Consider the following 13,703-nt stretch of genomic DNA (forward strand, 5'->3'; position numbering starts at 1 on the left):
CACATTTAGAGGGAGACATAAGGTGATTTTTTTACACCTCATATATATGAAGGACGTGAGAAATAATCGGGAAGGAAATTTAATTCAATTCACCTATTTAGACAACTTCGTAACTCACACCTCGAACGCTGTGTGCCAGACACAATTTAACCCTTTAGTGCCGGAATAAAAGCTAGACCTGAACTTCCTGCTAATCCTCAAACTTATTCCTCTCACTCACTAATTAAGGGAAACAAATATTTGATGAGACTGAAGCCTGGCTAAAAGTGTATTGAAGGATTTAGCCTTAATAAGGAAGAACCAATTAAATGATACACATTCACCGCAGGTGTGGCATGTGCTAACACTTAGCGAATGAAATATAAAAGGGGTCTACCAGTCACCTAACTGCGATACCTTTTTGCCAGCAGTAGCTGGAGACGAATATTACATATAGTGAAAACATGTGAGTTAAAAATATATGAACTGTGTGTTTGTAGCAACTGCAATCTTAGTCTTATATAAATATCTCTGAGAGCATGAGCTATAGAGTCCTTGGAAGGAAGTCTTGGACTGCAGAGCCAGATGGTTGTGGAGAGCCTGCCCTTTCAACCTATCCGCTATCTGTTTCCCCTTTCACTGCAATGCTCTGTAAATACTTTAAACTACATGTTGTTCGCTGTTTCGATCAATGATTCCATTTAATATCAGAGAATGGATATGGTATACAACCTGAAATTCTTACTCTCTGCAAACATCCAGGAAAGAGAAGAAAGCCCCACCGGTAAAATGTAAGAACCCGAAATGACCCCTCCCCCACTCCCACACACAAGCGGCAGCAAAGCATCAACCCTCCCCCACATTCCAACAGGAAATATCAGTCCGCCTCCGCCCACGTCCACCACCCATTTGAAATGCCCATTACCATGTAAATACATGCTGGTGATTATCTATCTTTGCACATTTGTGCATTCTTTGCTGTGCTTTGCTCAGGTCTCAATTTGCGCTATGATGAAGAGAATGGAGTTTAATAGCATCACAATTAAAGTATAATTAGCTGACTGGTGCATATTCACGAGCGCAATCCCTGTATCTGCTTCACTACCGAATCTGTGGTTGTGACAGTTTCAAGAAGGTTGCTGATTGAGAACAAAAGAGACACTAATCATCGATTGACACCTGATGGGAAGAGGGCAATAAATGCATGCTGACATGGGGCAGAGCCAACGAAACAGTTCTAAAGTCACACACGTGCTAACGGAATGGAAATTTAATATTTGATTTGGAAAGAAATGAAGATAAAAGCTGAGGTTCGAGTGTGCTGGCAGTGATGTATCTCTTGAGATTCACTAAAGTAGATGTGAGGTCCCTCAGGCACGTGGAGACACGAAACGGGACGACGAGGAGCTCGTGCTCAGCAGAAAAGATTCCTTTAAATGGTATTATCCTTTCTGTTTTTTGACTGTTAATGGAAGGTCAGAATAGCTCAGTAGATATGCACAAAGGTATTCGGTTGTGTAAATGCACGAGTTCTTCCGTTCAGACAATGAAAGCACTTGTCAGTAATTACAGATTCTCTCTGTTCCTCCCTGATCAATATTACAAAGGGTGATTCTTGTAACAGGATTCGTTCAGTTAGGCATTTAATTGGTCGTTTGTTTAGTTTGCACGAAAGCCTGTCCAAGTTGAACTGTTCTGTGTTTTATGTCATATGTTTTATGCTGTATGTTCTTGAAAGAAAATCCATGAAGCGGGCACATTACTTCTCCCCGTTCCCCGACCACATTACGGAACCATGCTCTGCTAGTATAATTGGCCTGGGTTAATGACCCCTGGCGCTTGGATGGGAGGAAGAATCCAGGAGAGATTTGATACGGATGGTAGGAGCAGTGTGAGGGGTTAGTGCGGAATGACAATGCCAAATGAAACTAAACTCTTCTTTTTCGCTGTGAACTGTGTCCGTGAATTTTCTGCGATCTCTGAAAGTTCGTAAGTGCTTCCACCACTCCCCATGGCAGCGCGTGTGAGGCGATGGCCACTCTCAATCAAAATAATAATGTCTCCCCGCCACATTTAAACTTACACTCCATCTCACATTAAACCTGTGTGTTCTAGAATTGGACATTTGTAAACCTGGGAAAATATGCTAACTGTCCACAGCGTCTATGTCTCTCATGTTTTCCGACTCTCTGTGCGCAGAGCTCGGAAAAAGCGACGCAACAGACTTTTAAGATGGTAAACCAGCGAGCTGATGCATCCTGCGCGCTTGAGCTCTCGGTAAAGGACGCTGATGTTTTTTTACTAGTTGGGCTGGGGTGGGACGGGTGTCGTTCTTTTGCTGCAGTGTGTGCGTGGGAGGGGGCAGAAGGGGGCGACTTTGAGGTTCTAACGTTTTAACTGTCACTCATTCTTTGGGGCACTCCTTTGTTTTCGTGGACGTTTGAGAAGAAAATAAATTCACGATGCAAGTTGTATACATATCTTAGACGTTAAATCTACCTATTGATAATTATTGTTGTTTTATAAAGTTCTGTCCGGCCTCCTCTCAGCCGACGAACCACTTTGGAAAACAGGCTCCCCATCCAAAATTTGCTTCTAACTGAAGCCCTTCAGTTCAGTATATATCCATGTGAAAATGTGGGGCCATCTCCAGCCAAATTCCATTTCCTCTAGAAACAAAGACAATTAGAAAACACAGAAAATCTACAGCACAATACAGGCCCTTCGGCCCACAAATTTGTGCTGAATATGACCCTATCTTAGAAATTACCAGGCTTACCTATAGCCCTCTATTTTACTAAGCTCCATGGACCTATCCAAAAGCCTCTTAAAAGACCCTATCGTATCCGCCTCCACCACTGTTGCTGGCAGCCCATTCCACGAACTCACCACTTTCGGAGTAAAAAAAAAATTACTCCTGACATCTCCTCTGTACCTACTCCCCAGTACATTAAACTTGTGTTTTCCTATGGCAACCATTTTAGCCCTGGGAAAAAGCCTCTGACTATCCACACGATCAATTCCTCTCATCATCTCGTACACCTCTACCCGGTCACCTCTCATCCTCCTTTGCTCCGAGGAGAAAAGGCCGAGTTCACTCAACCTATTCTCATAAGACACGCTCCCCGATCCAGGCAACATCCTTGTAAAGCTGCTCTGCACCATTTCTATGGCTTCCACATCTTGCCTATAGTGAGGCGAACAGAACTGAGCACAGGACTCCAATTGGGTCTGACCAGGGTCCTATATAGCTGCAACATTACCTCTCGGCTCCTAAATTCAACTCCACGATTGATGAAGGCCAATACACCGTACGCCTTCTTAACCACAGTGTCAACGTGCACAGCTGTTTTGAGTGTCCTATGGACTCGGACCCCAAGATCCCTCTGATCCTCCACACTGCCAAGAGTCTTACCATTAATACTATATTCTGCCATCATATTTGACCTACTAAAATGAGCCACTTCACACTTATCTTGGTTGAACTCCATCTGCCACTTCTCAGCTCAGTTATGCATCCTATCAATGTCCCGCTGTAACTCCGACAACGCTCCACACTATCCACAACACCCCCAACCTTTGTGTCATCAGCAAACTTACTAACCCATCCCTTCACTTACTCATCAAGGTCACATATGAAAATCATGAAGAGTAAAGGTCCCAGAACAGATCCCTGAGGCACTCCACTGATGACCGACTTCCATGCAGAATATGACCCGTCTACAACCACTCTTTGCCTTGTGTGGGCATGCCAGTTCCGGATTCACAAAGTAATGTCCCCTTGGATCCCATGCCTCCTTACTTTCTCAATAAACCTTATCAAATGCCCTGCTAAATTCCATATACACTACATCTGCTACTCTTCCTTCATTAATCTGTTTAGTCACGTCCTCAAAAAATTAAATCTGACTCGTAAGATACGACCTGCCCTTTACAAAGCCATGCTGACTACTGCTAATCAGATTATACCTCTCCAAATCTTCATAAATCCTGCCTGTCCGGATCTTCTCCATCAACTTACCAACCACTGAATTAAGACTCACTTGTCTATAATTTCCTGGGCTATCTCTACTCCCTTTCCTGAATAAAGGGACAATATCACCTCCAATCCTCGGGAACCTCTCCTGTCCCTATCGATGATGCAATGATCATCACCAGAGGCTCAGCAATCTCCTCCCTCGCCTCCCACAGTAGCCTGGGGTACATCTCATCCGGGCCGGGCGACTTATCCAACTTGATGCTTTTCAAAAGCTCCAGCACATCCTCTTTCTTAATGTCTACATGCTCAAGCTTTTTAGTCTGCTGCAAGTCATCACTACAATCACCAAGATCCTTTTCCATAGTGAATACTGAAGTAAAGTATTCATCAAGTAACTCTGCTAGCTCCAGTTCCTTACACACTTTCCCACTGTCACAGTTGATAGGTCCTGTTATTTTGCGACTTATCCTCTTGCTCTTCACATACCTGTAGAATGCCTTAGGGTTTCCCTTAATTCTACCCGCAATGCCTTCTCATGACTCCTTCTGGCTCTCCTAATCTCCTTCTTAAGCTCCTTCCTAGTAACCTTATAATTCTGTAGATCTCTAACATTGCCTAGCTCTCTGAACCTTTTGTAAGCTTTTCTTTTCTTCTTGACAAGATTTGTTACGGCCTTAGTACACCGCGGTTCGTGTGCCCTACCATAACTTCTCTCTTATTGGAACGTACCTATACAGAGCTCTGCACAAATATCCCCTGAATATTTGCAACATTTCTTTCGTAGTTTTCCCTGAGAACACCTGTTTCCAATTTAAGCCTTCAATTTCCTTCCCGATAGCCTCATAATTCCCCTTACTCCAATTAAACGCTTTTCTAACTTGTCTGTTTCTATCGCTCTCCAATGTTGTTGTAAAGAAGATAGAATTATGATCACTATCTCCAAAAATGCTCTTCCATTAAGAGATCTGACACCTGACCAGGTTCATTTCCCAATACGAAATCAAGTAGAGCCTCTCCTCATGTAGGCTTATCTGCATGCTTTGCCAAGAAACTTTCCTGAACACACCTAACAAACTCCACTCCATCTAAACCCCTCGCTCTAGGGAGATGCCAATCGATAATTGAGAAGTTAAAATCTCCCATCACGACAACTTTGTTATTATTACACCTTTCCAGGATCTGTTTCCCTATCTTCTCCACGATATCCCTGTTACTATTAGGAGGCCTATAAAAACACCCAGTAAAGTTATTGACCCCTTCCTGTTCCTAGCCTCTACCCACAGAGACTCCGTGGACAATCCCTCCATGGCGCCCATCTTTTCTGCAGCTGTAACACTATCTCTGATCAGCAGTGCCAACTCCTTTGCTTCACTCCCTGTCCTTTCTGAAACATCCAAAACCCGGCACATGAAGTAACCAATCCTGTCTCTGAGCCATCCAAGTCTCTGTAATGGCCACCACATCTTATCTCCAAGTATTGATCCACGCTCTAAGCTCATTCGCTTTGCTCACAACACTCCTTCCATTTAAATAGACAAATCTCGAGCCTTCGATCTGAGCGCGTCCCTTCTCTAGCACATGTTCATCTGTCTGCAAGCTTTCTCTATTTGGGAGCCAACTTCCTCCTCCCCAGTCTCTTCAGTTCGGTTCCCAACCCCAACAATTCTAGTTTCAACTCTCCCCAGTAGCCTGAGCAAACCTCCCCGCCAGGATATTGGTCCCCATGGTATTCAAGTGCAAGCCGTCCTTTTTGGACAGGTCACACCTGCCCCAAAAGAGGTCCCAATGATCCAGAAATCTCAATCCCTGCCCCCTGCTCCAATCCCTCAGCCGCGCATTTATCCGCCACCTCATCCTATTCCTATTCTCACTGTCGCGTGGCACAGGCAGTAATCCCGAGATTACTACCTTTGCGCTCCTGTTTCTCATCTTCCTTCCTAACTCCCTCAAGACATTTTTTCAGGACCTCTTTCCTTTTGCTAACAATGTCATTGGTACCAATACAAAACTCCTTTCGCTCCGACAAAATGAGCGGTTCACTCGCAGCCTTCTTGTTCCGAATTTCCTATGGCGTGCTGACCAGAACTGATCACGGAGATCCAATTGCGACCTAATTAATAATATGTACAACTACAGCACGATATTCCATGTCTTCCAATGCCTCACTGGCGAAGGAAAGCATTCCTCCCCCCTCCTTCACCATCTGTTCTACATGGCACAGAACAGAGGTATCTCCGTTTGGTACAGATACGAGGAGGGGTTTCTCTCCCCTGCGGTGGTGAATTGTCACAAATGGTTGCTTGTGTGGAGCATTTCTGCAGGTGCTCGGATTTCTTGGACGTTGAAATTATGAGATATTCAAGACGCAATCAAATTTCCCTTTGAAAGTTCACCTAACTGATGCTGTCACCTGAAGAACTACATGCGCTGAAAAGTCAAGAAGGCGACGAAAACTCAAGTCAAGGAATTCTCATGGCACATTTCACCCTTTTGCTCTACCTGATAATAACATTGTTAGAATTAAACTGTTACTGAAGTAGATTGTGCTTGTTTTCCAAAACAATATAAGAATATAACGATATTTTTTTGCGGTTCAGGCATTGAGAAATAGAATTGCGCAGACCCTCTCCATTGAAAATGGTTGGTAAAAACATCAAATGAATATCCTAAACTTCGTTGAAGAGATAAATACGATAGGCGATGACACAATGAGTAAAAATAGTTGACACTGCGTGTTTGTTTAGTAGATTGTGTCTAATAAGACCAATGGGAGTACTGAACGATTTAATTTTTGTTCCGACAGGTGTATAAAACCTCATAGAGTCAGTGCATGCCGATAATTGGTACAATTTGTACAACTCATCGCTGCTTCGGGTAGAAAATGGGATATTCCACAATTTACAACGTTGTCAGAATTTACTACCCGGTGCTTGCAGCACTCGGTGTTCCAGGTAATGTTATACCTTTGTATTACACTCGGGGACCGGATCTTGATGGCCAAGGTGCAGATGCTGTCCAGTGCATTTTTCTGTTACTGAACGATGAAAAGAAATTTTCATCGTAATTTGGATTCTAAATTTTAGTCGCTTTGAAATAATGGTTTCTTTTTAATTGGGGATACGATTGATGTGTTTGATAGATTTATGTATATTAATGTGATTTTATCCTAAGCATACATTTCCACGTTATACTATTGCTAACATATCTGAATGCCAAAAATGTTTATGTATGCTTACAAAACGCGCAGAGAGGATCGAATAATTTGTTCACTGATTGTGCGGTCCTTAATGTCTAGAGATAACTTTCAAAGAAGTATTGATTTTCTATGAGCAGGGGAATTTTCCACGACTCTTTTACTGATTATGACTGTCTTGGCAAAAGTCTTTTAGTTGTCACGCGGCACCCATTCGTAAGTTTGACGTCTCTCTCTTCGTGAGGCGCCTCGCTGGAATCTCCGCTCTTCTCGACGGAGCGCGTACAGTGTGACCTCTGAGCTTAACTTTGATAATCTGCCAGTCTCTGACCAGTGAGCCTGAGAGCCGTTTCACATCTTATGAAGTTGCAGGGCTTCCGCTGCCTTCTCCAAATATCTCACGATGTTCAATCAAAAACATTCCGGACCGTTTTATCGATGAAGTTACTAAATAATTGCATTTAAAATGGAAGGCAATGCAGGAAACTCTTTTAAAGAAGTGTAATTACGTCATACTGTCTGAAAATGAAACCAATCTCACCAGTACCTTTGCATTTCGCGGTGCTGTTCTATTCGGGATCGCTCTCATTGACCTCACTACTTAACAGGGCCACATGAAGGCCCTCGGCTGTCAGCCCCCTCTGTCCTTCTGCTGGTTCACTTTTGGATGTGAAGCTGGCAACATTAAATTGTGTATTCTAAAGCAGAATCAGCTTGATCGGGCCATCGGCATCCCACCTCGGTTAGCGCAAGTGCACCTGTTATCCTGACTGGAGTGAATGGCCCACTCGAACATTACTCACACGACGCAATTAAAGCTACACGAATATTCCTGCGCTAACGAATATTAATTGTTTTTAAATGACTTATTTCAGTGAATTTAACGGCGATTGTGATCCTCACCCGAGGGAAATGCGGTCTTTCCAAATGTATCACCCTTTACCTTGTGGCCATGGCTGCAGCCGATCTGATGGTGGTCATCGTTCTTATTATATTAGAGAAGATAAATTATATCTACTTGTTTGCTAATTTCCTACTCGCAACTCCAGCGTGTTCTGTGCTACTTATCCTGAGTCTCGCAACCTGGGACTGCTCCGTTTGGTTGACGGTTGCGTTCACTTTCGATCGCTGCGTCGCCATCTGCTGTCCGAAGCTACGGAACCGATATTGCACCGAGAGAACAGCGACTGTGGTGGTGGCAACAGTGAGTGCAGCGTGTTGTACCCAGGCCATTCCAATTTACTTCGCGGTGGATCGTCGGCTTTGTACCGCCGTAGCTGAATACTACACATCACCCCTATGGAAAGCTTATGAGGTTTTTGACAGCATCACAGCACCGTTATTACCAATTTGTTTAATTCTGCTCTTTAATGTTTTAACTGTCAACCAGATTTTAGCAACGAATAGAGTTCGCCGGGTACTTGGAAAAAGCAGGGAAAATCGCAATGATCCAGAGGTGGCAAACCGGAGGAAGTCCATGATTCTGTTGTTCGCTCTCTCAGCAAATTTTATCATATTTTGGATGCCCAATCTCGTATTTTCTTTGAACTGGCGAATCGAAAACTACTTCTATGCAGACAGATATTTCAGCAAACCGACCTATATCCTTCAGGTATCTGGGTTTATGTTGTCGTCTCTCAGTACATGCACCAACACGTGTACGTATGGACTGACACAGAGAAAATTCAGGGAGGAGCTGAAGAATGGAGTGAAGTATCTGTTTGTCACAATGGGGGAGATTTGCAAATAAAATGCAAACACAATTATTCATTCTGGCAACTTCAAAACAATTATTTGGAAGAGTAGCTGATTTGAGATTTAGGCGATGTTGTTGCCGGATCTCACTGTTCAAACGATTAGTTGCGATGGAGCAGTAGGCATTAAATAATTATTCTCTTCAGGCAATGATTATTGACTCGAATGGTCTGAGCATGATATTCAAAGCATGTAAAATATATAAAAATACATCCTAGTATTATCCGAAAATTATCATCATCTGTCCGTATGGCATATTTGTTTTGAATTATTATCGCTGAATCCCAACACCGGACTGTAACGTCAAAATAATAATTCTAGAATGATTTGGTTACTCTACCGCCCTCAGTAACATGTCCGTGACAGAATGGTCGGGAATAGCGGAGTAACAAGGGTTCCTTCATACCTGCTAATCACGAATGTGGGGTGATCACCTGGAGCTAGTTCATTGCGCTGAGGAAACGCTGACGCCTTTGATGTAAATTAATGCGGTATGCTCGTCTAATGTTGTGGTTTGGGAATAAAAGCTAGAAATATGCTGATGTAAACGTATTCAAAAGCCCATGAATACTAACATCGCATTTCCCTTCCTCATGTCTGACTCAACCTGTAAACTCACCTTTAGGGAGTCCTGCACAAGAACTCTAAGGTGCCTTTGCGCATCAGCGTTTTCTATTTTCTCTTCATTTGGAGAATAGTCAACCCTTTATTTTCTTCTACCAACGCCCATGACCATACACTTCCCGTCACTGTATTCCATCTGTCGTTTCCCTGAATCAGTAAAAGTCTTTCTGCAGCCTCTCTACTTGTTGAAAACTATTTGTCTCTCCAAACGTTGCAACGAAGCCATTAATTCCCTGTTGCAAATCACTGAAACATATCGTAAAAATAGAACAGATTCCAAGATAGACACCTATGGAAAACCACCAATCATTTATTTCCACTCTTTACTTCCTGTACATAGCCACCGCTTTACCCAGACTCGAAGCATTTCTGCAATGCATTGGCTGTTAAGCAGCCTCATCTCTGGCACTTTGTCAAAGGCATTCTGAAAATCCAACAGCACTTCATCAACAGATTCTCCTTTGTCTATCCTGTTTTTTTTTTTAAATTTCTTCAAAGAATGCTAAAGGATTTATCAGGCATGATTTTCCCTTGAGGAAAATGCTGTGAACTGCATACTGTCATATGTGCCTTGAAGTTCCCCAAGATCACCACTCAAACGTCTCTCCAACCACTGAGGTCAGACCAATTGGTCTATAATGTCCTTACTTCCGTCGCGCTCACTTCTTGAAGAGTGGAGTGACATTTCAATGTTACATTCTTACGAAACCAGTTCAGGACCTCGTGGTCCTTGAAAGGTCATTACTAATCCCTCCACCGTCAATTCACCCACCTCTTTGAGTACCCTGGGTTGTGCACCATCTAGTCCAGGTGTCTTATCTACCGACCCAACCCTCTTTTGTTCTATATATCAAGGAAGATAACACGATTAAACACCCCCAGTGACAGGCTGGGATACTACTCACATGACGAAGCAGAACCCTGTGAGAAACGGGCGATCTGTTCGTCTGATGTCCGGGTACAGGGTGCTGCAAGGATCACTCCGATGTTCGTTCATTTATTGAATCCGACGCTTAATGGGCATACACTTATTCCTGCGTGAACGGAGATGTACCCGGATTCCTTTTCAACTTGTACACTCCTTGCGTCAAGCACCGGACGGAGGAGACAACCCCCATTCTGTTCTCATTCTCTTTTAGTGAAGAAACATTCACCAACAGGATGCATTGAGAGAGTAATTCATGCAGGGAACGATTTGCCGGTCATGGACCTGGGCAGTGTGTTATGGATTCCAACCTCCCTCTGGAACTTCCTTCAGAGAATTGGTTTACCTTTCCTCTACCAGTGTTTCTGCCCTCCCTCGTATCTCCTAAATTTCACGGCCTTCCGTCCTTAACACATCTTCCCGCCTCCCTAACAGGGTTACACATCCTAACAGATATACACTTAATGAGTGTATATACTCTCAATATATAAGTATATACACTCAATGTATGCATCCAGCATCCCATTCTCCATAGCCTCAGCATCTTCAACGGGATCCCACCTCCAATCGCACATTTACATCTCAACTGCGACGGTTTGCTTGCATCTTCGGAAACTGCCCTATTTCCATCTTTAATGTCCCTATTTTTCCCTTTTAGGGTCCCTTCGAAGGCCCTGGCCTTGAGTTACACCTTAATTACGGTTTTCCTTTTGCGGGAATGGGAACCGCTCTCGGGGTTTCACGACTGGCCGTTAGTTGGCACCCCAAGGACGCGGCCTGAGAGTTTCCCTCGCCTTTAGAGGTCCGATATTTCGTGGCGCTGGAGACGGGGGAATCGGAGGTCAGCATCCGGACAGGTGATCGGTGTGTCGTGGGAGATGAAGATCCGAAACTGTGTGCTCAGAGACCACGAGATGTTTGCGCGCAGAGCTCGATAAAGGTGACGCAAAGGTCGTTTAACATCGTAAACCACCCAGTCGCTTGTAATGTTCCCCTGTCTCGCGGTGAACTGCAGACATCTCTTTCTCCCTTATTAGGGAGAGAGAGAGAGAGTCTGTCGTATGCCGAATATCGGGTGAACGAGCAGTCTTTCGAGTACTTCAATCTGTGTCTTTGTTGTAACTTTGCTCAGGTTTGAGTGCTCGGTGGCAGGTGCCGATCCTTTTTTCTGGACGATGGGGTGGGGGGGGGGAGCGGAGGGGCATCGTTGATTGCTGAGGGGAGCTGGGGGATGTGGCGGTTTCTAACGTTTGTCATTCATTCTTTGGGGGCACTCTTCTGTCTTTTGTGGAGGTTTGCTAAGAAAAAGCACTTTAGGATGTATATTTTATACATTTCTCCTCCATTAAATGTACCTTTGAAACCTTTGAAAAGTCCCTTAACACCACCCCTCCCCCCGCCCCGTCACTTTCCAATTCTCCGGGATTCATTTGAAAATGGATCTGGATCCATCAATTTTTCCCCTAGTAGTTAACCCTGCAAGGAGAAGCAGCTCTGCTCCTGCCCATGGAGGTTCTCCTTCATGCCCCCAAACACTCTTTCCAGGTGAGGTAGCAGTTCACCCGCCAATCTGTCGATGTCATCTATTATATCAGGTAGCCCCAACAATCTCCAGATCGCTGAGGTGCGGCATAGATTGGGCTCCGCTTTTTCCAGCTCTTTTACTCCATCAGTAAGAGTGAATTTCTTGAATGTCTCTGAGATGGATTTTTAGAGCAGTTTATCGTTGAGCCTACTCTGAGATCAGAGTTAATGGATTGTATGTTATGTAATGAACCTGAGGCGATTTGAGAATTTAGGGTAAGTGAACCCTTAGGAGGTAGTGATCACAGTATATTGAGTTCATCTTGAAATTGGACAGGAAAAAGGATAAGCCTGGCGTAGCGGTACTTCAGTGGAATAAAGGAAATATCAGTATATTGGAGAGGCATTGGCCAAAGTAACCTGGAAGAAGATGCTGGTTGGGATGATATCAGAGGAGAAATAGTTTCTGTTTCTGGGAAAAATGAGGAAGGTGGATGGATTCTAAAAACAAATAAATAGTACAGCCGTGGCTGATACAGGATGTCAAAGCTAATGTGGCAGCAGAAAAGACGGACAACAAAGACCGTAAGATATAGGAACAGAAGAAGGCCATTCAGCCTATCGACCTATTCAATCATGGGCTGATCCAATTCTTCCAGTCACCACCACTCCCCTGCCTTCACTCCATACACCTTCATGCCCGTGTTAATCAAGAACCTACCTATCTCTGCCTTAAATACACCCAATCACTTGGCCTCCATAGCCATTTGTGGCCACAAATCCCGCAGATTTACCACCCTCTGACCAAAGCAATTTCTCCGCATCTCAGTTCTAGATGGATGTCCTTCAGTCCTGACGTCCTTCTCTCTTGTCCTAGAGACCCTTACCATGGGAAATAATTTTGGAATATCTCATCTGTACAGGTCTTTTAACATTCGGAATGTTTCTCAGAGATCCCCAATCATTCTGCTGGACCCCAGAGATACAGACCAAGAGCTGCCAGACGTTCATCATACGGTAACACTTTCGTTCCCGGAATCATTCTTGTGAATCTTCTCTGAACCCTCCCGAATGTCAGTATATGCTTTCTAAAATGCAGAGCCGAAACCTGCACGCAATGCTCCAAGTGCAGTCTCACGAGTGCCTTATAGAGCCTCAAAATCACATCCCTGTTCTTATATTCCATACCTCCAGAAATGAATACCAACATCGCATTCACCTTCTTCACCACCTACTCAACCTAAAGGTTAACCTTTTGGGTACAGAAACATAGAAACATAGAAAACCTAAACAACAACACAGGCTCTTCGGCCCACAAAGCTGTGCCGAACATGTCCCTGCCTTAGAACTACCTAAGCTTTACCCATACTCCTCTATTCTTCTAAGCTCCGTGTAGCCATCCAGGCGTCTCTTAAAATACACTATCTTTTTCGCCTCCACCACCGCCGCCAGCAGCCCATTCAACGCACTCACCACTCTCTGCGTAAAAAACTTGCCCCTGACATCTTCTCTGCACCCACTTCCAAGCACCTTAAAGCTATACTCTCTCGTGCTAGCCATTTCACCCTGGGGAAAAGCCTCTGACTATCCACATGATCAATGCCCCTATTATCTTTAACATTTCTATCAGGTCACATCTCATCCTCCGTCGCTCCAAGCAGAAAAGGCATGCTCCCCAATCCAGGCAACATTCTTGTAAATGTCCTCTGCACCCTTGCTATGGT

Source organism: Hemitrygon akajei, chromosome 28 (genome assembly GCF_048418815.1).
Source record: "Hemitrygon akajei chromosome 28, sHemAka1.3, whole genome shotgun sequence".
Classification (NCBI taxonomy): Eukaryota; Metazoa; Chordata; class Chondrichthyes; order Myliobatiformes; family Dasyatidae; genus Hemitrygon; species Hemitrygon akajei.